Genomic DNA, 26,884 nt, shown 5'->3' on the forward strand with positions numbered 1-26,884 from the left:
CAACAGAGGAAGGGTGTATCTTTGTTATATTGCGGAGGAAAAAGCGACAAGTTTTAGAAATGTTTTGAATGTGAGGGGCGAATGTGAGAGAGGAGTCGAGTGTGACCCCTAGGCAGCGTGCTTGGGCTACTGGGTGAATGATCGTAGTTCCAACAGTAATGTGGAAGGAGGTAGTAGGGCCAGGTTTGGGAGGAAGTATGAGGAGCTCTGTTTTAGCCATGTTGAGTTTAAGGCGTCGGAGGGCCATCCAGGATGATATAGCAGAGAGACATTCAGAAACTTTGGTTTGTACAGCAGGTGTAAGGTCGGGTGTTGAAAAGTATATTTGTGTGTCGTCAGCATAGAGGTGATACTTAAACCCAAAAGATGTAGAGGTTAAGGGAAGTGTACCTTTGATCTTATCTGTCTTTGAGAACAGGTTCACCCCCCCCAAATGTTGCAACCCCTTATTCCCCTATACCCTTTGTCTTTCCCTTCCCTCCTTCCCCCTCTTTCCCTCCGTACCCTCATGCTGCATTATATATTGTGGTTTATGATCTCATCAGTGAACATATTTCCATTGTAGTTTGGCTTTTGTTCAACACTGTATATATACACTTCACGCACACTGTACATATGTGTACATTGCCATACACATTTATTTACATATTAAAATATCAATTGGCATATCCATTATTTTTTTAATTCATTTTTGGAGTGCTGGGCACTTCCCTTTTCTGTGTTCATTGAGTTTGTGGAGGGGTAGGGTCCCTCCCTGTTCCCATTGCACCAGGGGTGATGTAATCCCGTATAAACTGTCTATCCTCCATACTTTTTGTACCATTCATACATGTCGCACCCGATTTATGGCTGGCCCAACTTCCAGGTCAGATGGGCCACCCTCCAACGCCAGGCTGGAAGAGTTACTCCCGCTGCCACGACAGTACAACCAAGTTTTATGCCAGTTACAAGGTTTTGTTTCTTCTTTGCAACCGTTATTTCAAATGTGATGCAAGTAAGCTCATTGCAGCCTAAATGATACTCATTCCACATGTACTCAGGTCTCATACGGTTAACTCTACATTATCCAAGTCATTCCTAACTTTGGTGTTACTCTCAGCCGGGAGGGAGGGAGAGAAAGTAGCTAGCTCAGTGAAATAAAGATGGTTCCTGTTGTAGGTAATGTCACGTTGTGCTGTTTTAACATAGTTTAGTTAATCTGGGCTTCAGCCCGAGCGTCGCTTGTTCTAAGTAGAGATGACAACCTCCAAGGACCAAAATCGGTGGGATTTGGGGGGTTCTGGACCAAAAAATTAATTTTAATGGAAAAGTGCTGATTTTTAACATTGAGACTCCAGTGACGTTGAGGCTAAAAATGAACGAGACGGGGATCGAGCAAGGCCTCTAAGTTCCCTTACCTTGTATCCGACGGCTTTCGTGCGATGTGGCGCCGTGGCATAGCAGCGTCAAATGTCGGGGTCACAGGACGTTGTGTTTCCATGGCAACGTGACAGAACGCTGGAGACAAGGTTAGGAGGGGGGCGCGAGCCTGGGGGGTGGTGGGGGGTAAGAGAGCAGGCAAGGGGCACAGGAAAATGTTTGTGCACACGTGGTCTAAGGGAGTCTTTAAAGCTGCAGTTCAGTCTTTTTTTTTTTTTTAATTATTTTTTTTACTTCAATAGTTTCATATGGGCAATCTCTAATTACCTAAAGAACTGTATAGCTGCCGGTCAATTCGTTCTCCATGTATTGATCGGCAAAATTTGGTGACATAATTAGTGAAGGGATCTGTTTTTTTTCTGCTTCTGTCTCTCAGTGGAAGCTCATGAATATTCATGAGCACTCCTGCACTGACATGTGCAAGAGGGAGGGCAGGGCTGACAAAGGGGTGTGCCAGGGCTTGTGACGGGACATGAAGGGGCAGTGCCTTAGTAAATGGCTGTTAAAATAGAATACAAGAAAATTGGTCTTTCAAAGTTGATTTTTTTAAAACAGAAAATGCTAAAAGTATTTTTTCTTACTACAGAACTGATTTATTAAAAAAAAACACACATGCAGGATATTGCCTGAACTGCAGCTTTAAAGCCTCACACGTTTTATGAAAAAGAGAGACACGTGAAGTGTCAAATGTTTTGCAATCTATGATAGGGTAACCAGAATTTCTCTCCCTCCCCCCATTCTTTCTCTCCTTCCTCCCCGCATTCTCTCTCCCCCTCATTCTCTCCATCCCCATCCTCTCATTCTATCATTCTCTCCATCCCCATCCTCTCCTTCCCTCCATCCCCATCCTCTCCTTCCCTCCCCCCATCCTCTCCTTCCCTCCTCCATTCTCTCTCGCCCTTCCCCATTCTCTCTTTCTTTCCTCCCTCATTCTCTCACTGCCCCATTATCTCCCCCTCCCCATTGTCTCTCTCTCAGGAGGAGGAGGGGGAGGTTTTTCTTTAAGGACACAATCAAAACAAAGCAATGGCTGCAGCAGAGAGACTGGGTACTAAAATATGTCCCAAATTGACCGAAAGAGGCTCTATCCTCCCTCCTCAGCATTTCTCTCACAATAAATACAGGTTTTAGCTTCTGAATTGCTACAAGGAAAGGCAGTTTAACCGTCTGGAAAAAAAAGTGACTTTCAAATTGAGATCACCCATTCTGGCATTCACTTAACCTAAAGGTGTTATTGGATTTAAATCTAAAATGTTAAGCGCAGTTTAGCTTCAGGAAATGTCAGAAGATTCAAACTCTTGCTACGCCTGCAGGGGGAGAGTGGGGAATAAATTAAACTATCTGGTGTTTTGTTTGTTTCAGTGTCTGGCTGAATTATACTCAATTACCACGGCTATAATAGATGCAAGATATTCATTAGAATTCATTACCAGTTCAGTAAATCATTACAAGTCCATTGGCCAGTAAATCTTGCTTTTGTAAAAAAAAAAAAAAAAAAATTAAATTAAAATGAACCAATTCCCATTTTACCATTTATTGTGTTTTAATCTCGTTAGGTATTTCAATGATGGAAATCACAGTGGCCGACTTGTGAAGGCTTCCCTCTAAATCCCACTCAGCATAGCGTATCAATGACAAAAAGTCTGCATACGTTTATTCAGAGCGTTTAAACAAATACACACACAAAAAAAGGCAAATCTAAAATAAAATGTCTGATATATATATCTTTCTTTTATTTTCTGCAGTCAGGCAGCAACTAACATTGATTTGTGATAGTCAGTTTCATTAAAGTGCATAGTGTTCTTCGCTAATCTCTCTGTCATGTCCATCGCTTTTCTTTTTCTTCTTGAGGACAAGGGTTGTGCTATTTCAGATAAAGCAGAAGCCAGAGTGATCAGCAATCAGTCTCAATGCTCTTCAGCCTCCCAGGGTCACCAATCCAAGGTCCTCCCAGGGTCACCAATCCAAGGTCTTCCCAGGGTCACCAATCCAAGGTCTTCCCAGGGTCACCAATCCAAGGTCCTCCCAGGGTCACCAATCCAAGGTCTTCCCAGGGTCACCAATCCAAGGTCCTCCCAGGGTCACCAATCCAAGGTCCTCCCAGGGTCACCAATCCAAGGTCCTCCCAGGGTCACCAATCCAAGGTCCTCCCAGGGTCACCAATCCAAGGTCCTCCCAGGGTCACCAATCCAAGGTCCTCCCAGGGTCACCAATCCAAGGTCCTCCCAGGGTCACCAATCCAAGGTCCTCCCAAGGTCACCAATCCAAGGTCCTCCCAGGGTCACCAATCCAAGATCCTCCCAGGGTCACCAATCCAAAATCCTCCCAGGGTCACCAATCCAAAATCCTCCCAGGGTCACCAATCCAAGGTCCTCCCAGGGTCACCAATCCAAGGTCCTCCCAGGGTCACCAATCCAAGATCCTCCCACGGTCACCAATCCAAGATCCTCCCAGGGTCACCAATCCAAGGTCCTCCCAGGGTCACCAATCCAAGGTCTTCCCAGGGTCACCAATCCAAGGTCCTCCCAGGGTCACCAATCCAAGGTCTTCCCAGGGTCCCCAATCCAAGGTCCTCCCAGGGTCACCAATCCAAGGTCCTCCCAGGGTCACCAATCCAAGATCCTCCCAGGGTCACCAATCCAAGATCTTCCCAGGGTCACCAATCCAAGATCCTCCCAGGGTCACCAATCCAAGGTCCTCCCAGGGTCACCAATCCAAGATCCTCCCAGGGTCACCAATCCAAGATAGCCACCCTAGAATCCTGGGACGAAAAATTCAGATGTATTTTGGGTCCTGTAGCTATTTACTACCAGGTGTACCTATTGTACCTACGTCTGCCAGTGTGAGAGCAGGAAAGAGCCCACTGACTATCTCTTATTGGTTGTAACCCAGAACCTTCAGCTGGCATACTGATAACATACTACATGTGAAATAATAATAAGATCTTAGAATATCAACTTTGTTGACTAGCAAGAAGTCCTGAGTAGTGCCAGATTTGTTTAGCAATATTTTGTATCCGGATTTTTGACCTTGGAGCACCCAGGCCTATTCTACTACACCCGCGATTGACCTCTCCCTCTATTTTCTTATGTACATAAAGAGAAATATTCAATAATAGTTATGCAGTAGAGTCCTGATTATCCCACCTTCGGTTATCCAACTTTCCGTTTTATCCGACATCCCCTTCCCCCTCTTCACGCTTACCGGAGCGGCGGCAGAAGACCATGGGAGCGGAACAGGAGGAAGACAGCTGGCGACGGGAGAAGAGGACCATGTCAGCGGAGGGAATTAGTTGAGAGAGCGGGGGGGCGTCAGGAGAAGACGTAATCGGAGCGGGAGCAGAGCAGCACAGGAGAACAGCAGGGGAGGAACGCGCTGTAACACCGGAATTCAGACGCCGGTCAACTTAGAATAATAATACTACGTACATTCCGTGGAGTAAAAGTCTGAATAGGGACTACGTAAGGACAAACTGCATACTGACTCTCTATTCCTGAGTGGAGGTTACGTAAAAAGTTAATTTAAACTACAAAACAAACACATTTTTAGAATCATAGAACATCAAGAATTTGGTGAGATAATGTTACATTTAATAAAATAAATATATAATAACCCAACAGCTACAGTGACAGTTAATAACCTTAACTCACCTTACTTTACTTGGAAAAGGGGACAAGGCAAGGCTGTCCATTATCGACTTTATTATTTAATCTGGCTATTTATTAGATTTGGGCAAACCACTCCAAATCCCCTCACACCTCTCTCTCTCTCTATCTCTCTCTAAAAAAATCTTGCTCTACTCTTGATCCACTGTTAATTTAAGACACCTTAAGGATTTGGATATGTTCAAAGGAGTCCTAATAAGGAATAAACAATGTAAGATTGTGGCTCTCTCTAATGACATACTTTTATTTATCTCTAATCCTAAATCAGTGATAAAGGAGATAATAAACAAGATAAATCTCTTTAACAATATCTGGGTTCAAAATCAACCTAGAGAAATCGGAGGCTGTGCCAATCTTCCAAGAAATCACAAAAGACTGGAAAGACAAACTCCCCTTAAAATGAACAAATGAACTGTTGACACCCTTAGGAATTCATTTACCAAACAACATACTGTACATGAGATATATATATACACACACACACACACACACACACACACACACACACACACACACACACACACACACACACACACACACTATAAACCCCATAATAGAAGGGACGACAGCTGATTTTCAAAAGTGCATAAACGATATTTATCCTTCTTAGGTATATGCCATCTAATTAATCTGTTGAGCTTCCCAAGGATTCATTATGTATAGAAATGTTACCTATTTTACTCAAAAAGGTAAGACGAAAAACTGATTTCAACAATTGATATGGGGAAACAAAAAAGTCAGTATAAGTATTTTAAAACTTCAAAAAGTAAAAACTAATGGAGGGGTTAATCTCCAAAATGTTAAGAACTATAACGAGGCTGCCGTGTTAAGATATGCAGTAGATTGCATTACCGACAGGAGCACATATACACCTATACAGAATATGACCAACAATTTTCCCCAGATCTAAATCTAATAAACACACTGAACAGCCCACTGAAAAATAATCTCGGGGAAATTAAGGAGAACCCACTCATTGCTGCTACATATATAAAACCTGGCACAGGAGCAGGAAAAAATTGGTATGGAATACAATGTTTTCGCTGTAGCTTCCTTTAATGAGAAATATTTTTATTTGTAAAATGTTTTACGAGAAAGTAATACCTTTCTCCTCCCTGCTGTCACACGGTAGCATTAAGCTGTTTATTTATTTCAGCATTACCATGTATTTATCTCCTACCTCTCACTGAGTACTGATCCTTTAGAGATCAACTCTGACAACAGAGTTGGTGTTGGGTCAGTACTGTTTACCACCTCATAGATAGATTGGTTATCATACACACCACCTACCTGAGAGATGCTGAACAGACTTTATACCTACCTGATCTGAGTCAGCCCTACCGTTGTTACTGTGTATGTGAGCCTCGTATGTTATACCCACATTGTGGTCAGGGACTTATTGCTTTGCTCCCTAGACTCATAATCACTTCCCCTAGGGCTATATTCATTAGGTAGTGATATTGAGCTGATTATATACAAACCCTATGTTCTATCATCTATCTACAGTATTCCTAGCTCTGTACTAGCTATATTATTAGCCAGGATCCCATTCATTCAGCCAGTCACACTACCTCATTGTTTTTTGGCAGACCTGGCTAGGGTTCCTTATGTATGCTAGAGTGCTGTATATTCTGCGTATTAGGGATTGTTTATACTGGCACATACTGTTACAACAGACTTTATACCTACCTGATCTGAGTCAGCACTACCGTTGTTACTATGTATGTGAGCCTAGTTAGTATGTTATACCCACATTGTGGCACATACTGTTACAGCAGCGACATTTAGGGTGCTTTGGTTCATTTGGACAGTGACTCACCATACTCACTGGTCCAAACTGCAACATACATTAATAGAGGATATTTGCAGTCAGCATTCATTGATCCAGAACACCACATTCAGTGTTCATATGAAGGATCTAAACGTTTAATTCTTATTTTATCACCCATTATTTTAAATTATTTGAATAAAGTGTATGTTTTAAAGTGTTCACCATACCACCTATGTGTTTAGAGTGCCCTTACTAGGTTCTTTCTCTCCGGTCTGTTGTTATATGCACTTACCTAGGGAGCACCGACACATTTACATTTAGATAGTTGCAGGGGTTCCGTCTTTTGTTACCGAGAAAGTAATACATTGGGAGTTACCTTTCATTTTCAAGTATGTCCTGGGCACAGTTATGATAACAATACATGGTTACAGTAAATGAACAGGGTTATGCATTATATTTAAAGACATTTCACAAAGAGTTACAGATAATATATATTATAGGCGGATGTAACAGTTACTGACCAGCTTTAGTTTTGAAAGAATTTAGACCAGTGGCGGCTGTGAGAGTCTCCGGTAGACTGTTCCAGTTGTGAGGTGCACGGTAAGAGAAGGAGGGGCATCCAGATACTTTGTTGAACCTTGGAACCATGAACTGTCAACATTATCGCTTTCCGAGAAGGAATGGCTGAGTTTCCATTTTCATTGTGGGCAAAAAAAAAAAAAAGCCTGAACCAAATCAGCTATTTATAAATAAATTGGATCATTCCGTCCATTGTTCCCATATCTTAAGGAAAAATATAACATGAATATACACATTTCTATGCATATCTGTTGTCAGGGTTATTATGTGCAAGAGGTGGACAGCTCTCTCAGGTTGATTTCAGAAACCCTTTGGATCACTTGATACATTTACCATTGTCGCAAAGGATTTCGACTTCTACAATGTAGAACTGTACCAGAAAAGATCAGGATTAAAACGAACACCTAAGGAGGGTTACAAAAATGGCAAGTTATTCAATAAAACGTTAAAATTAATCCCTGCCTCAATCTATCAAGAGATGATATCATCGCTGTGGAGGTAAAAGTAATTAACTACATTGTTTGCGTACCGAGGAAAAGGCGATTAATGTTCTGACATTATTTCAAAATCATACTTAATGAGTTTTATGTTTTGCTAACTCTGAACTATGACTAAATAGGCACTTAATTTCAATAGAAATATCAAGAAATTCCAAGTCAGGAAGTAATGCATTTAGTGAGTTTTTGCCAAAAAAGCACGTAATGAGTTTTACCTCTATAACAACGATATATAAGATGATGCATGGAACATATCTCACAAAGTAAGTAGTACACCAAAAAATAACAGATAATGATAAGTGCAAGGAGTGCTCCGCCCCGGCTGGGGACTTACCGCCCTGGGGACTTACTGCGCTGGGGACTTACCGCGCTGGGGAATTACCGCGCTGGGGAATTACCGCGCTGGGGACTCCGGGCGCTGTTTCTGGGAATGTGCAAAAAGGTATAACTTCTGGGAAGAAGTCCGTAATTACTGCTTTGAGATGATAAAACTGAAATTTGGGCTATTTTCGGAATGATCCAAAATCCCTGAAGATACAGATCAAATAATAGAGAAACACATTAAATTCTCAGCGAAACTCGCTTTCGCTGATAAGAATGCAATATTACAATGCCCTGTCTGGTTATTCCTTTTTTTTACATCTCTGTTAAGCTCTTGGAATCTCTGTAAGGCCAGGTCCTCAGTGGCCGCTGCAGCGCGCGCTATGGCGTGCTCGCCGCACACCAGATACACACCTCTATCAGGCAGGCCCCAGTAGCTTCTTGTGTCGGCGCTCACGTATCGCGCTGGCGGGGAAGATGAGAATTTTGTCTTCCCATGCCGCGATCACGTGATCAGCGGGCAGCCAATGTAAGGGCAGATATGCCCCATCATGGCTGCGCACCATCATGGCCACGCCCCCCGCGCATCCCATCGCTTCCCTACAGACCGCAGATTGCGGCTTTTATCTGTGCACGCGCTGCCGTGTCGGCAGGCGCGCGTGCCGCAGTATACACTGGGGTCGTAGCCTTACTCAGCATCGCTGACCTGAGGAAGAGAGGAGAACTCAAGAAAGCTTGTCTTATAATATCAATCGTTAGTCCAAATAAAAAAGGTACCAGCTAACTCTGAAGTGCTCATTTATTCTGCACTAATGGTGGATCAGTAACACACCACCAGAACCAAACATGGTAAAAGAAAAATGAATGTCCGTGTTTAAGATAGAAACCGTGAAAAACATGGACAGGCAATCAGACACATCTTTACATACAAGGATGTATGTTACTAACACACTGCCAGACGAAACAAAGCAGCATATAATAAACAGTTTCAAAAATACAGCTTGGTTCTGGCCCAGAATCCTGAGCGGCGAACATGCTGTTCAAAGTGTAGGGGAATTGCAGTAAGAAACACAGTTTGCTAACTCCTAGGCTTAGGCCCTGGGTAATTTCCTCATTATGTTTGACGTATAGGAAAGCAAAATCTCTTTCTTTGTGTCTTGAGTTTTTAAATGCTGTTATGGGGCGAATGTGTACAATAAAAATGTGAGAAGAATGCTATATAAGCTGTGGGGTGGGATACGGGAGAACCGTGGCACGTCACGTGTACCGTAGGGCCCCGCTTTACAGCGCTCCGCTTTACGGCGTTCCGCTCATACAGCGTTTCCCAATGTATACCCATATTCATTAGGTTCGGCGCTTGTTATGTTTTTCCGGCGATTTTCAGCATGACGCGCTCAGCAGCTGAGTATCCGGCTGTCACTAAACAACAGTTTTAGCGCGTGCGCAACTCCTTGCCAGATGCCATTTGTCAGCGAAACAGTCGGTTTACAGCTCTGCATCTGTTTTCAAAGGTACAGTACAGTACGGTCCCGCTTTACGGCGATTTCCGCTTTACGGCGGTGGCCTGGAACCCGCCGTATGAGCGGGGCCCTACTATATACAGGATTGTCCCTTATTTCAATGAATTGTCCCTGAAAGGTCTGCCGGGACGCATAATAGTCCCGTATTTCAGGGGCAACGGTACAATTCAGGGATGAAGGTCCAGCCGGCAGTGGAGAAGGATGGCAGCGGTGCAGGGGATGGCGGCTATGGAGAACCATGGCGGTGGCAGCAAAGGGCAGTGGTGGGGTCGGCCCCAGCGGTATGACCCAGAAGTCAATTACAACTTCCTGTGTCTGCTGGGGTGTACTCCTGCCCGCTGCCGCCATGGTTCTTCTCTACAGCCACCGTCCCCCGCCTTCTGCTGCCATCATTCTTCTCCCATCACTGCCGGCCGGACCTTCGTCCCTGAATTGTCTGCCACCGGGTAAGTGCAGTGGTAGGGGGTCTGCGAGGAGGTGGCCGGGGTCTCTGGGTCTGCGAGGAGGAGGCTGGGGTCTGCGATGAGGAGGAAGGGGGGAGCTGTGAGGAGGAGAGCTGTGAGCAAGAGGTGAGCTGTGTGGAGGAGAGTTAAGAGGAGGAGGAGGGGGGAGCTGTGTGGAGGAGGGGGGAAGCTGAGAGGAGGTGGAGCTGTGTGGAGGTGGGGGGAAGCTGTGAGGAGGAGGAGAGCTGAGAGGAAGAGGAGGGGAGAGCTGAGAGGAGGAGGGGGAGCTGAGAGGAGGAGGAGGGAGCTGAGAGGAGGGGGGAGCTGAGAGGAGGAGGAGGGGGGGAGCTGAGAGGAGGAGGGGGGGAACTGAGAGGAGGAGGGGGGGAGCTGAGAGGAGGAGGGGGGGAGCTGAGAGGAGGAGGAGGAGGAGGGGGGGGGGGAGCTGAGAGGAGGGGGGGGGGAGCTGAGAGGAGGAAATGTCTGGCTTTAAATATAATTTTCCTACTAGATGTTGGCGTCCGCGCGGCCTGTATTTAACAAACGTAAATGTGGTAACCCTAGTATGGTGGTATACTAAGCCTGGCACATCTGTACTGGGTACAACATACTGTACCTGCAGCTGTAAACCTCTTTAATGCTTCAAAAGTTTCCTTAAATGTTTTCTTCTATTTCCCTTTTGATAACCGTGAAGCGCTTTGAGTCCCCTTGGGAGAAAAGCGCGATATAAATAAAGTTATTATCATTGTTATTGTTAATTCTTTATAGCAAATTAAAACCCCACGTGTGAGCACATTCACACGTCTCAGACAGGTCTGCAACCCTGCCCTTCCCCATTATCTCTTAGCATACAGGGCTTCCACTGCAGCCAGGGATTCTGGGTAATGTCATGCACATGAGCACACAGTGTCACTGTTGCAGGGTACATGCAACCACACACGCGGTTTGTTAAGGCTTATTTATTTGAGCCTTAAAACATACAGCACACCAAAAACAAATAGCTTCTCATCAGCAAACAAAAGAAAATAGCTTCTTCTTCAGCAGACAAAACAAAATAGCTTCTTTTTAGCAGACAGAACAAAATAGCTTCTCTTTAGTATGCAGGAGACAGACAGTTCATCACACATGTACTTTGCACCACAGACCTTACAGCAGTAATCTCTTCAGCATTTTTAGTCCGGTCTCCTCACTAGCTCTCCTGCATGTGTGTACAGCCTGGGGTTTTAACACCTTGATTATGCAGCTGGGGTCAGACTAATTAAGCAGCCCTTCTCAACTTAACCTCCTCACTGCTGCACTGCAAGCCTAAACATAGGTTTTCCAGGCATATGGCTGGTGACGTTCATTCACCCTGTCACAGTCACCTTTTGCTTCTGATCCATTTAAACATGCACCCCTATAAGCGTATGCCTGCTGCATTACACAGCTTTTCAACTCAGCCTGGGTTAAGAAGTGTAGAGCCAGCAAACCTACTCATAGACAGCAACTTGTTTTTATTTTTTATATATATTTTTTTTAGATCTTTTGGGTGTCACCAGTGTGAGGATGTTTACTAGCTTTGCAATGTGAAGTGAGTGGTGGCTACAACCAGACACAAAGAGTGTCTTACATTTGACACAGACACAAGGAAACAATGTTCCTCTTGGATGTCAAGGATACATTATAGCCCTGATATGAAAGCAGCGTCCTAAATACATGTGCTCTCTTGTATCACAAGGGTCTCCAAACTCAGTCCTCAAGGGCCGCCAACAGACTGAGCCACCTGTGCTGAAACAGGGATATCCATAAAATGCAGCCTGTTGGTGGCCCTTGCGGACTGAGTTTGCAGACCCCTGGTCTTATCAGAAAAGCCCTTTCTTTGTTACTGATAACACATTCAGTGGAGGAGGCAGCAGGGCTTCGCCCAGGATTGCGTCAGTGGCCCCCAAATGATCTCAAATCAAATAGGACTAATGAATGGAACAGGCACCTTTTTATTTACAGCAAAATGCTTCCTTTGGATTCAAAAAGGCTTCAGGTTATTAAAGCAACTTCTCATCTGGCCGCTGGGACAGTTTCAATAAAGACGAGACCACTTTGAATAATTGATCCTTCCCTTGTGTTCCGAGGATATGTGGGGAGTAAACACGGAGCGTGGGAGCTGAACAGCCGAGCTATCCAGCAGTCATTCCCAAACTTCTCCTTCCGGGCCCTGAGCTAGAGCAGGGTTGTTTTTTTTTTGGACAACCACCCAAATAGCAAGGCTTTCAGACGCAGCAGCGCACGGTGTCCCAGTTGTGTAGCAGGAACACTTTGATAAAAGATCCCCATTGGGATCTACTTAGGAAAATCTCCTAACGACCAAACTGGTGCAAACCCAATGCAGGAGCCAGCACCATGTGCTCAGGAGAACAAGCTTCCTGCTGAAATCAGTGGCATTCTTTGTCATTGATAAATCTGGTTACGTTTTTTTTTTGTTAATAAACACAGATACCCAGCAAGCTCGTAGGCCTCGGGCTTGGTCAGCGCTTATGCGCTGACCCGTGCTGCTGCTCGGCACTGAGCCCCTGCAGCCGCAATGAGAGCGGCTTTAGCAGGGGCTCGCGCACGCGTCAGCACACTTGGGGAAGCGTGTGTCTGACGGAGTTTTGAAATTTCCCCACTTGCCGGAGCGCAGGGCCGGTCACGTGAGCGGTTCGCCCAATGAGGGCGAACCAGCTCCGTGACGTCACTGGCCCGCCCCCGTCCCGCCCCCTGACGGCGCGCTGTGTAAGGCCAGGGAAAGCACCGCTTTCCCTGAGCCTCAGCGCGCCTCCGCACTGTTTGGGGCACTATGTCCCAGGCCTTAGAAACCCCCCAAAATTTACCACAATATATATATATATGTGTATAAGTGTCAAAATGTAAGGAATCCACTACTGGCTTTTACTATAGCCTTGCAGACCTCTGCAGTTGCAAGCTTCCTCTGGCAATCAATGGCACATGTGCTGTCTTTCATTGCAGCTTCTGCCCTGTGCCCTATCATTGGAGGAATACTCACACACCCTTCCCCTGTGATTGGATCTCCGCCCTTTATATGTTGGGCTTTGGCTCTGAATCAGGGCCGAGCATAAAAAATATCCTTCTCTGGACGTTTCTGTCTCTGCCACAAGCCGCCCTGATTTGTCTCCTGTTGTACTAACCTCTTCTTATCCCTAGTTCCTGTTTCCCGAGGCCTGCTGCTAGTTCCATGGAGAGGCCCGTTCCTGACTTCTGTGCTGAAGCATTGTTTCCTGAGGCCTGCTGCTAGGTCCATGCAGAGGCCCGTTCCTGACTTCTGTGCTGAAGCATTGTTTCCTGAGGCCTGCTGCTAGTTCTATGCAGAGGCCGTTCCTGACTTCTGTGCTGAAGCGTTGGTTTCCCCGACGCTGCCCTGTGGTGTACTTTGGCCAGCCTGCTGTCTCCCACTGCTGAGACTGGTGTCATGGGCCGAGGCCGCACCTCGCGCAGAGGCCACTCCTGCGCTCACGCTCCTAAGCTGAAGCAGGGAACTCCTGACTACCTGTTGCCGAACTCCTGCTTGAATAACGACGATGCTGCCTTCTCCAATCCTGACCCTGCTACGTACGACTACGAACTGCGCACCCCGGATCAGTCTGCGCGGACTAAGGTCGGTGATTATATAACCACACCTCAGCCCCGCGGTCCGGTCCCGGTTTGTGGCGAGCACAATCGTAACACATAGGGAGTGCTACTGGAGGTGGCTAAATGTATATAACAAGAAACAAAGAAGTCCAGAGCATCAACCAATGTGATAAAAATACACAGTGAAATACCTATATATATCTCTTGAAAAAGGGTCATTTAGTTAACACGTTGGCCAATGCGTATAAGCCTGCGAGCCACATCAAGGCATGACCAGTTCGCAGGTCCTAACACTAACTGATTAAAATTCTTATTTACCTCTATAATTAGAGGAAGAATGGTCCTAGCATTGAACCGGTCACAACCAGCTGCATGAAAAGAAAACCTGCTTACTTGGAAAGTGGGGAGGGGCGAGCTTTAAACCCTGGGAGGGAGGAGCCACTAACCTCCAAAACAGCTGAGACCAGCTGGACCAAGTTAACAAACACACAGGTACTCAGCAAGCTCTCAGAAACCCCCCCAAATTACCACAAAATATATATGTGTATATAAGTGTCAAAAGGAGTGCTACTGGGCGTGGCTAAATGTATATAACAAGAAACAAAGAAGCCCAGAGCAACCTCCAATGTGACAAAAATACACAGTGAAATACCTATGTAACTCTTGAAAAAGGGCCAATTAGTTAACCCTTTTGCCAAAGCGTATAAGCCTGCGAGCATCAAGGCATGACCAGTGAGCAGGTCCTAACACTTTTTTGCACTGACTTTGTCCCAGTTTTGGAGCTGGGAGACTTGGGCTTGTAATATAGTACGCGCAAGTGCGCGTGTGGGCACGGGCAGGGCATTGCGCGTGCACTTAGTTTCTGTAGGGCAAGTGATGCGCGCGGCTAGGGGGTGTGGCTCAGATGTCACAGCGTTAGGCCGCACTGTGATTGGCTCACAGCATCACGTGGCGCGGCAACAGCGCGAAAATACAAATTTCTTGTATTTCCTATGATCTGCCGCGCCACCGCTTACGGTCTCAACTATAGCAACGTCAGCATCACACAGGCAATTACCATTGACTAGCGCACACGCACTATATTACAGGTCTTACCCACATTGCTTTCAAGCGGATTTTCTCTCTCTCCGATAATGTGGGTGCTATTTTTCCATCACTTTTTGACCTAAGTTGGCCATGGAGAGACTCTGTGGGGTAGGCCCCGTAGTCTTCAGGTTTGTCATAATTACAGGTCACTTATTTTTGACGATTTAGAAGAATTTATTTAGGACACTATAATAATGGTCTAGAACATTCGGACGCGGCCGTTCAGCCACCGGGCCATTTGGTCACCGCATGCAATGTCTCCTCTATCCCCTAACCCTAATAATCTTAACCCCTTACCCTAAACTTTAACCCTATACCTTAAAAACCCTAACCCCAACTCCTTACACGAAAATCCTTAACCCCTTACCCTAACAACCGTAAGTACTTACCCTAAAAATCTAAACCTGTTAACCCCATACCTTATAAACATTAACCCCTTACCCTAACAGCCCTAAACATAGCCCCTAATCCTAACGCTAATCACCCCGGGGCAGGAACAGCCAGCGGTTAAACGGCGCCGGCCACGTGTCACTCGGCGGCGAGACGGCCAGGGCCTAATAGTCCCATTCGGCTGTAACACCGCCCCGTCTCTATCAGCGAACGGGTTAAAAAAAAAAATAGTTTACAAAAAAAAAAAAAAGGCTTTTGCGTCGGAGCCTCATTAAGTCCCTTAGTTTTTGCAGACGTAGAACCCGCCGCTGCTGTAAGCACTGCATAAAATAATAAGCTGCCGGTTTGAAGATGAAAACAAACACGTAGGCAAAAAAAAGTACAACAATACCGATAGGAAAAACAGGAAATGAGGGGAAGAGATTTTATCAGAAGCTACGTACAAGGTTGGCCTGTCACACAGCGAAGCTGGCTGCATTTGCCTGATAAGGGTGCTGGAGGGGGGAGAATCATTCCGATGGGATTGTGCTAGTGAAGCAGCGTGGCAGAATGTGGCTATCAAAAGCAGGACTGCCCACTGTTTAGAATATGAAAGGGTTTCTCTCTTTAAAACAAATCCTGATTTAAAAGCAGTATCTTATTAAATACAGTGTCTTATTGGTAGTGGTGGCCAAATCCAGTCCTCAAGGGCCACCAACAGGCCAGGTATTAGGGATATCCCTGCGTCAGCACAGCTGGCTCAATCAGAGGCTCTGTCTTCGTGCTGAAGCAGGGATATCCTTTAAACCTGACCCGTTGGTGGCCCTTGAGGACTGGAGTTGGCCACACCCTGGACTATGTAGGACCGCCCCAGTAATTTTACCCTAAAGGCCCAAAACACCGGTTCGTCTTTTTAATTCACTTAGGGCAAAACTGGTTCAGAGATATAGCACTAGATGTATATAAGTAGAAATTCCCCTGCTTTATATAGGACTAGCTTATATACCCGGCGTTGCCCGGGATAACATTTTCCCGATCCGCCTCGCTCTACGCTCACCCGCCTCCTTTCACATCTCCATTTCCCCCTCCCCCTTCACAGTTCCGATTTCCCCCTTCACATCTCCAATTCTCCCCCCCCCCCCCCCTCCCACTTTCACAGCTCTGTGGCGGCGGGTCACTGGGGGGGGGGGGGGGGGCGGCCGGGAGGGTTGGGATTCCCCCCCCTTTCACAGCAAGGCGGCGTCTCCCTGGGTGGGCGGGTTGGAATCTCCCCCCCTTCAGAGGTTAGCGGCGGTTGCTCACCTTTGGTTAGTGATTCCCCCCCCCCCCACCGACTGAGTCGGTGCGCGGGTGGGCGACTGAGTGGGTGCGCGGGTGGGCGACTGAGTGGGTGGGTGACTGAGTGGGTGTGCGGGTGGGTATCTGAGTGGATGCGCAGGTGGGTAACTGAGTGGGTGCGCGGGTGAGTGGGTGCGCGGTTGGGTGACTGAGTGGGTGCGTGAGTGGGTGCGAGGGTGGGTGACTGAGTGGGTGGGAGGGTGGGTGACTGAGTGGGTGCGAGGGTGGGTGACTGAGTAGGTGCGAGGGTGGGTGACTGAGTGGGTGCGCGGGTGGGTGCGCGGGTGGGTGCACAGGTGAGCGGGTGGGTGTGCAGGTGAGCACCTCCCCTTGCACATCATCCCCCCCCTCCCCTTGCACATCATCACCCCCCCCTCCCCTTGCACATCATCCCCCCCTCCCCTTGCACATCATCCCCCTCCCTCCCCTTGCACATCATCCCCCCCCTCCCCTTGCACATCATCCCCCCTCCCCTTGCACATCATCCCCCCCTCCCCTTGCACATCATCCCCCCCTCCCCTTGCACATCATCCCCCCTCCCCTTGCACATCATCCCCCCCTCCCCTTGCACATCACCCCCCCCTCCCCTTGCACATCACCCCCCCCTCCCCTTGCACATCACCCCCCCTCCCCTTGCACATAATCCCCCCCCCTCCCCTTGCACATCATCCCCCCCCTCCCCTTGCACATCCCCCCCCCTCCCCTTGCACATCACCCCCCCCTCCCCTTGCATATCATCACCCCCCCTCCCCTTGCACATCCTCACCCCCCCTCCCCTTGCACATCATCACCCCCCCTCCCCTTGCACATCATCATCCCCCCTCACCTTGCACATCATCACCCCCCCTCCCCTTGCACATCATCACCCCCCCTCCCCTTGCACATCATCATCCCCCCTCCCCATGCACATCATCACCCCCCCTTGCACATCATCACCCCCCCTCCCCTTGCACATCACCCCCCCCTCCCCTTGCACATCACCCCCCCTCCCCTTGCACATCATCATCCCCCCCTCCCCTTGCACATCATCATCCCCCCCTCCCCTTGCACATCATCATCCCCCCCTCCCCTTGCACATCATCATCCCCCCCTCCCCATGCACATCATCATCCCCCCCTCCCCTTGCACATCATCATCCCCCCCTCCCCTTGCACATCATCATCCCCCCCTCCCCTTGCACATCATCAACCCCCCCTCCCCTTGCACATCATCACCCCCCCCTCCCCTTGCACATCATCATCCCCCCCTCCCCTTGCACATCATCATCCCCCCCTCCCCTTGCACATCATCATCCCCCCCTCCCCTTGCACATCGTCCCCCCCTCCCCTTGCACATCATCATCCCACCCCCTCCCCTTGCACATCATCATTCCCCCCTCTTGCACATCATTCCCCCCCCCTTGCACATCATCATTCCCCCCCTTGCACATCATCATTCCCCCCCTTGCACATCATCATCCCCCCTCCCCTTGCACATCATCATCCCCCCCTCCCTTTGCACATCATCCCCCCCCCTCCCCTTGCACATCATCATCCCCCCCTCCCCTTGCACTTCATCATCCCCCCTCCCCTTGCACATCATCATCCCCCCTCCCCTTGCACATCATCATCCCCCTTCCCCTTGCACATCATCCCCCCCCTCCCCTTGCACATCATCCCCCCCCTCCCCTTGCACATCATCCCCCCCTCCCCTTGCACATCATCATCCCACCCCCTCCCCTTGCACATCATCATCCCACCCCCTCCCCTTGCACATCATCATCCCACCCCCCTCCCCTTGCACATCATCATCCCCCCCTCCCCTTGCACATCATCATCCCCCCCTCCCCTTGCACATCATCATCCCCCCTCCCCTTGCACATCATCATTCCCCCCCTTGCACATCATCATCCCCCCCTCCCCTTGCACATCATCATCCCCCCCCTCCCCTTGCACATCATCATCCCCCCCTCCCCTTGCACATCATCATCCCCCCTCCCCTTGCACATCATCATCCCCCCTCCCCTTGCACATCATCATCCCCCTTCCCCTTGCACATCATCCCCCCCTCCCCTTGCACATCATCCCCCCCCTCCCCTTGCACATCATCCCCCCCTCCCCTTGCACATCATCATCCCACCCCCTCCCCTTGCACATCATCATCCCACCCCCTCCCCTTGCACATCATCATCCCACCCCCCTCCCCTTGCACATCATCATCCCCCCCTCCCCTTGCACATCATCATTCCCCCCCCTTGCACATCATCATTCCCCCCCCTTGCACATCATCATTCCCCCCCCTTGCACATCATCATCCCCCCCTTGCACATCATCATCCCCCCCTTGCACATCATCATCACCCCCCCTTGCACATCATCACCCCCCCCCCCTTGCACATATCCCCCTGCACCTCACATCACCTCCGATCACGGCGGGACTGCGCGCGCTCGCTCTGCACTTGAGAGCGGGCTCGGCTCCCCCGGGGAGGAAGGGGAGAGCGGGCTCGGCTCGCAGGGGGAGGGAGAGCGGGCTCGGGAGGAGGAAAGCAGCCGCCGCCGCGGTCCGCACAGTGGGGCCGCGTGTTGTGCAGGCCTGTGCGGAGTATGCGGCGTTCGGGAGAGGTGAGCGGCAGGGAGAGAGGCGACGGTGAGAGGGGCTGATGGTGCGCTTCGAGGGGGTGGTAATGCGGGTTTGAGGGACTGATCCAGCGAGGTTGCGGCCCGGGTGTGGCCGGTGGGTTTCGCGGCAGATGCCGGGTGTGAGGTGCGGCTGGGGGGGTTGCAGGGGCGCTCGGTGAGGAGAATCTGCGGCTGCACTGCGCTCAGAGGGGCACGCGGTGTAGGCGTGGAGGGCGGGACACACGGGGGGAGGGGGGCGAGGTACACCGGCCAATGAGAGCCGTGGGGGGGGGGGGGTGGGACACAAGGGGGGGGGGATGAGCCAATGAGAGCCGTGGGAGGGCGGCGGCCGACGGACCAATCAGATTCCCCCTAGACACGGACATACAATGGTTTCAAAAATATAGATATAGATTCTCTCTGTGGTAAATCTGGAATTGATATTGGCACAATTATTTTCGCTATCATTTATAGGGACAGTGTCACGTAGTAGGAGGAGAGGGGTGTGACGCAGGGACCAGCATATTAAAGGACAAACGCAGTCCCTGCCCATTTCCCCCTGTGGTTCACCCGACCCAAAGATCCCGGGGCTACCCTGTTTAAATGTACTATGTTGCCCCTCTGCGTACCCTGTAACCGTGTCTTTATTCCTGAGAGATGTACGGTTTAAAAAGTATAAACATGTGCTTGCCGGGTTCCCTTATTCAGCCTGCATGTCCAGGGAACCGGGGTTCTGCCCGGCAAGAACGGGCTGTGTGGTGTGGGAAGCAAAGGGGAGAGGGGGGATGGTCGGCTCTCCTGTCTGGGAGACACTGGTCTGGAAAGCAGAGCCTTTGTCTACCTACAGACACGGAGGCGCCATCTCGGCAGGAGATATCCGACCGGCCCGGGGGGGGAAAGTTGATGTTCTTGCTGAACCGACATTCTTCTGGCCCGGATTGGCCAAGGTAGGCGAGTCCTGGCGCTGTGATTGGTCCAGGTACACCGGCCGTGCTGTGATTGGTTGCGTCCCCGTTTCCCATGCTTTTCAATGGAAGTAAGGAAACGATGTAAAAGAAGCCAGAACTGAGCTTCAGGGTTCATTCTGACGCTGGCAGGGGAAGCTGGCAAAGTGGTGGGCTCTGAGGGCTTTGCCGGAAACACACACAATGAGGTCGAGCAGGACATTGTAACTTGCTTTTGTGCCTTGGGCCTGTATGCTGCGGGAGACGCAGAGAGAGAGAGAGGGGCTTTTGAGCGTGTTTTCAAAAGTGCTTTCTCTCGAATATCACTATTATAGTTACATACATAGTTACATACATAGTTATAAAGTAGATCAGATTGAAAAATGACATGCATCCATCAAGTTCAACCTAAGCTAAATTTAGACGACAGATACTTTATCCTATAGCCGTACTTGCAGTATATTGATCCAGTGGAAGGCAAACAAAACCCCGGTGACAGATCATACAATGATATCTCATAAGGGGAAAAATGAATTCCTTCCTGACTCCAAGAATGGGCAATCAGATCACTCCCTGGATTAACATCCTTCCCATGTTCACTTATTAGGTATATCTCTGTATACCTGCCCTTACTGTAAAGAACCCTTTCCTTTGTTGCTGGTGAAATCTCCTTTCCCACAACCTTAAAGGATGACCCCGAGTCCTTTGTACTGCCAGTGGGATGAATAGTTCTTTTGAAAGCTCCTTGTACAATCGAGGTCTGGAATTTCCCTAACCCCTACGGAGTGTGGAAGCAACCCCCGGGTAAGTCTTTGAAGAGGAGACTGGCACCTAGTCAGCTAGGACACCCATCCTGTTTGGTGAGTGTAAGCTCTGTTGGTGAACTTGTGCTGTGTCTGTTGGCTCCACCTAGAATAAAATGACTTTGACGCCTGTGTCCTGCCTGGATACTAGATCCTCGGTGACCAAGTTCTCGCCTTCCGTGACAATCTGTGGCGAATTTCCCATTAGGCCGGATAGGCTCGAACCTACGTCAATTTTTTTGGGGGATGGTGAGTTTTTTTTTGGAGTGGCCCCCATTCACAGATCCGCGTTCTCGGGCCTGATGGGAAGTTCCTTACCTGCTGCCGCTTCCGCCTTCCTTCTGCAGAGTCAAGTGATGCTGCGACGTCACATGGCGTCCCGTTGCCATGGCAAAGTGACGTGGCGGCGTCAAATGACGCAATGACGGCGCGTTTGCCATGGCAACACGATGCCGTGTGACGACGTGAAGGTGACTTCGATTTTGAAGAAGACGCAGGGCGGTAGCACGGAGGTAAGTGCCTAGGTGTGGCGGATCTGGAAATCTGCCGCCGGTGACAATGGGTATTTGTTAAAGTCTCCCGGCTGCAAAACTGGGGCAAAAAGGAGATGATAAAAAAAAAAAAAATTAGCAAGAGACGTTTACCATGGAGATGTTAAAAGTTTTTTTTTTAAACATTAAAAAATACTTATACATGGCTGATTCCTTTAAAAAAAAAATTGTGCCCTGAAACTTCACATATTAAACTTGCCACTGACATTAGTTCACCTTGATCCTATGTTCAATGTGGCAAAACATGAGTTAATGCATTACTAATGCAAACCTCCATTAAGGGGCGATAATGTCTACTGCCTCTTAGTGAGTACTCACACCAGAGCGTTAGAAGAAGTTAATGGCCAGGAGTCATCAAAGCGCGGTCCACACTATCGCCCCCGAATCGGCGCTTTGATTACTCCCGGTCACTGAACTTTGCAATGTGGTTTTTTATTCTTTAGCCCACTAGATGGCGCAGGATGCACTTGCTGAATGTGCTACATTTCATATCAGTGCTTCAAGGGATGTATGTTTGTGTGTCTTTATTTGTATAGCGCCATTCATGTACATAGCACTTTACAGCAGTAATACATTTGACATAATAGGAGATATAATGGGAATACGCGCTTCATACCTAAAAGAAACATTAGGATAAAGAGTCCCTGCCCCGAAGAGCTTACAATCGAAGTGGTGCGTAGGAAGTACGTGCAGAGACAGCAGGAGGGCGCTCTTGTAAGAGCGTCTGCAAGGGGCCAAAGTATGTCTGAGGTGTATAGTATCAGCCACAGAGCTACTCATATGCTTCATTAAGGAGGTGGGATTTAAGGTGGATAGCGAGGGTGTTAGTCGGGTGTTGAGGGGAAGGGCATTCCAGAGGTGTGCGGCAGGCAGTGAGAAAGGTTTAAGGCGGGAGAGGGCTTTAGATACAAAGGGAGAAGAACTGCTTGAGCAGAACGCAAGAGTCGAGCAGCTGTACAGCGAGAAATTATGGCTGAGATGTAAAGAGGTATAATCCCTGTAAATTAAAAAAAAAATGTAATTTTTTTTAAAATAACAAAACAATGGAATTGTCTTACTCAAACAAATAGAATCAGACTTAATGCAAACATTTGACTTATTGGAAAATTAAGAAGAGTTTTCTGGAAAGGCTGTTCAGAGCACCTGGTAGAGGTGGTTTTGGAAGGTAGAATGAATTGAATGGGAATGCACTATCCCAGTGGTGCGCAAACTGGGGGGAGGACTGACTGCGGGGGTGCGGGGTTTACAGAGGCCCCCCGCGCTTCCCGAAGGCACTTAAATTAAGCCTCTGTAAACCTCACTTACCTTGGCTCCGGCGGCTTCTTGGACGCCACGAAGTCATGTGACGTCACATTGCCATGGCAACGTGATGTCATGACGCCGGAGCCGAGATAAGAGGGGGGGAGGGGGGCGGTGAGAGATAGGAACAGCCGGCAGGGGGGCGCAGGAAAAAAAAAGTCTGCGCTCCCCTGCACTATCCTGTACTGTATTTCATATATTCCTGATATCTTCACCCTTCCTCCTGTCTCCACCATGACAGGTCTCCTAACACCAAAGGAGAAGCTTCTCGGGGGACTAGACATTACCTGAGCAGCAACAGAACACCTAGATCACCAGCCTCTCTACTAAAATATACTGTATCTCCAATCCTTGCATCGGGGGCCCCTAATGTGAGAGACTGGAAGAGTGGGAGAGATAGTGAGACACATTAAAGGAGAGCAAAAAATAAGTTTCTAATGAAGAAAACAGAAGAGCATGGAAATAAAACAGAGTCAGAGAAGGAAAATAGAAATTATTTTTAAAAGAAAGAGAAATAGAGGATTCCAACAAAACCGAGTTTCTTAACACTTTTACAGCAAATACAAATACCCCTTGTGAGCACATTTACGTCTCACACAGGTCTGCAACCCTGCCTTTCCCCATTATCTCTTATGCTTCCACTGCAGCCAGGGGTTCTGGGTAATGACATGCAAATGAGCACACAGTGTCACCTTTTGCTTCTTATCCATTTGAACATGGGCCCCTATAAACTTATGCCTGACGCATTACCCCATAGAAGGGGTTTAAATGAGGGCTTTCTGTATTCAGCCTTCTTGTAATCACGAGCCCCAAACTAAACCACCAGTGTCAAACATCATGACTAGGTAATATACCAGTATATAAAATGTTTACAATAATTGTAAAAATCAGAGCTAACAGGACACTAACCAAACACAGCTGGAATACTACAGACCCAAAGAGACATCTGCCCTCATAATAGAACTAGGACCCTATCTGTACATCATAATAATAAGGGTATAAGGGTGATGAGTATTCCCAGCTGTTTTATGAATGATACCCATTACATTCTCTGTCTATTATGATAATTTTCCCTTTAAAAAAAAAAAAATTGAAAAATGAAACCATACTGAGGCAGTGACATACATTTCATCACCCTGCGAAATTCAATTATAAATATTATAGCCTCGAAGCGGAAAACAGGGTAGATTATATTACACCAAAGAGAGACAAAAAAAACCACAGAGCGGGCCAAAGGTCAGATGAAAATGTAAAGTTCTAAATGTAAAGCTGTGTCAAAATGAACCCTACAAATACAATTACGTCACATGTCACAGGAAAATAAGTATAAAAGAACCAGTTTTATTAATTGCCTGTCCACATATGTGATTTATGTTCTAGAATGTGGCTGTGGGGTACAGCATGTGGGCAGGACCTAGCGTAACTTCAAAGTGCGGATCACGGGACATATGAGAAATATTTGCAACATTCCAAAGTTGGAGGAGAATTTAAAGCCACTGACCCATCTCCTGACCCACTTTTGTGACTTTCGTCGTTGCAATACCAGTGGGGCTCGTTTTATGGGAATTGAAAGGATAGAGGAAAACATTAGAGCAGGGGACCGTGACTTATATATCGCCAAACGTGAGCAACATTGGATATTCACTTTGCAGAGTAAATTTCCAGGAGGACTAAATGATTCCGTAGAATTGATCCCCTTTTTAAAATGGGAATATTCATGACATTTTTAATTGTGATTATGTATTCTTTTATTATATACCTTTTTATAATAGTATTGTCACTTTCATCGTAGTCTCCAAGCCATCTGCATTCAGTTCTGTTGTATGATATCTATGTTTGCCATTTTTAATGTTATTTTTCAAATGTTTTTTTTTAATCAATCACATTACCTCATTATTGTTTAGGTCCCCGATAATAGTGGGGTTTTCAGTCTTGATGGCCCCCAGGCATAAGCCTGGGGTGGCCAGCTCATCCGCACAATGGGAGAGACTCACAGCCCATTCTCTCTCTTCCAGCTCCAGAGCAAGACTCTCCCAACTAACTTTAGGATACTCCTATTCCGCAGGAAGCAGGGGTGGGCTCATGGACAGCACCTATCCCTGATAGGCTGCACGCAGGCCATCAGTCATCACCACACTCCTGTCCATCAAAGAGGAGCACAGAGGGGTCAATGGCCCATAGACTAACCTGTTTCTGCCCTGAACTTACTAGGGGCTTAGATAACAGATACACTATGGGGGAAAGAGAGTTATTATGGGATATCAGTGGGACCGTGAAAACCAGCAATCACTGAACCCCTGTGACCGGATAGGCATAGGGGGCTGCTATGGCCACCACATGCTTGAATATCCATGAACAGATGAGGTCCGCCCACCCCTGAAGAAGTTCCGACGAACGAAACGTGCGTCTAGCACTGCTGGCGTCAGACGTTGTGACGTCACGAGCGCGACTGCGAAGCTAATCTCGTTGATATGCATAGTAGATGTTGTTATACTATAGTGGCTTTTGCAAGGGCACGTTTTAGAGATATTTCCAAAGGATATACTGCACAGACAAGAGTGGAGCAGAATTTTAATGATTAGTTCCCGTGCTGTCCGTCTTTAGAGCTTACAGCGACTGAGTGAGTATTCCAGTCCTGTTGTATTCTAAACTGAAGCACATTCTGAGAAGTAATCACTCTTTTTTCTGCACCTTGCACGGTATCAATAGTGGCCTTAAGTAAGGGAAAACTGCGGCCACTGCCAGGACCCCACAATGTAGGGGCCCCCCAAATTGAGTTGATGCTGTGATATTTACATGACAGCTTATTGTGATCTTAGTGTATTTTTCCAATTGTGATTAACTTTAGTTACTTTATGCACTTTATCTGCACAGCATTTTACTTGTTGTTGTTTGACTTGTGTCACTGTTAGACAGTGCAGTGTTGATATGATGTTACATGTATTATGTAAATTTGAATATTCTTCACTCCAGCTGTAATTAATATTAATAACACTGAATGTATTATGATACTTTCATTGTCGCTTCATCGACCGGGTAAAGTGAAATTTAAATCAGAAACTCAAACCTCTCAGGGGCCCAAGATCACCTCTGTATCACTGTATATATATATATATATATATATATATATATATATATATATATATATAAATGCGAATCCGCTTATAACGCGATGCAAGCGTGGCTCCCAATTTTCATATTTATTAATACTTTACAACACGATTATTGGTATCATAAATACTTTATTGTACAATGCATACAATTGTGCATTATATCTAACGAGATCCGCTTATAACGCAATGTGATTCTTTGGACCCCAAGCACAGCGTTATAAGGGGGTTGAGCTGTATATTCACATTAGTTAGATATTGTTTGGTTTGTAGGCTAACATCTATACCCTCGGGGATACTTGTTATCACGTAAGTAGTTTGAAACACTTTGATACATGATAGGATTCAGATTGAATATCCACCAAGTATGTATGTATATTTTTATTTATGTAGCGCCATTAATGTCCACAGCGCTTCACAGCAGCGTGACATAATCATATAAATAATACAGATAACACATAATGGGGAGAAGTGCTTCAGACATAAAAGTGATATTTAGGAAATGGAGTCCCTGCTCCGAAGAGCTTACAATCTAATTGGTAAGTAGGAAGAACATACAGAGACAGTAGGAGGGCGTTCTGGTAAGTGCATCTGCAGGGGGCCAAGGTTTATGTATGAGGTGTATAGTATGAGCTACGGAGCTACTCATAAGCTTCCATAAGGAGGTGGGTTTTAAGGTGAGTCTGAAAGGTGGATAGAGAGGGTGCTAGTCGGGTACTGAGGGGACGTGAATTCCAGAGGTGCGGGGCAGTCAGAGAGAAAGGTTTAAGGCGAGAGAGGGCTTTAGACACGAAAGGGGTAGAGAGAAGACATCCTTGAGCAGAACAGAGTCGGGATAGTTTATAGTGAGAAATTAGGGCTAAAATGTAAATTATGCTTTGCCCTCATGTATATTAATCAGTATAGTCACAGCCGGGAATATTTTTAAATATTTTATTTAGTTCTCTCCTTATCTGCTTATTATTTTCAT

At 47.4% G+C, this 26,884-nt stretch overlaps 1 long non-coding RNA gene across 2 annotated transcripts in view; it reads right to left on the minus strand.

The window, feature by feature from the left end:
- Nucleotides 1-3,989: 3,989 nt before the first annotated feature.
- LOC142496155 (uncharacterized) overlaps nt 3,990-26,884 on the minus strand; it is an 83,268-nt gene continuing 60,373 nt past the window's right edge. Inside the window, exons 1-3 of one of the 2 annotated variants that reach the window (XR_012801906.1) lie at nt 7,377-7,448; nt 4,566-4,669; nt 3,990-4,180 (exon numbers count right to left, since the gene is read on the minus strand). This is a non-coding gene — a long non-coding RNA (uncharacterized LOC142496155). Of the gene's footprint in view, nt 4,181-4,565; nt 4,670-7,376; nt 7,449-26,884 lie in introns of those variants that run through there. The other variant, XR_012801907.1, reaches the window with a different exon arrangement.

Source organism: Ascaphus truei, chromosome 5 (genome assembly GCF_040206685.1).
Source record: "Ascaphus truei isolate aAscTru1 chromosome 5, aAscTru1.hap1, whole genome shotgun sequence".
Lineage (NCBI taxonomy): Eukaryota > Metazoa > Chordata > Amphibia > Anura > Ascaphidae > Ascaphus > Ascaphus truei.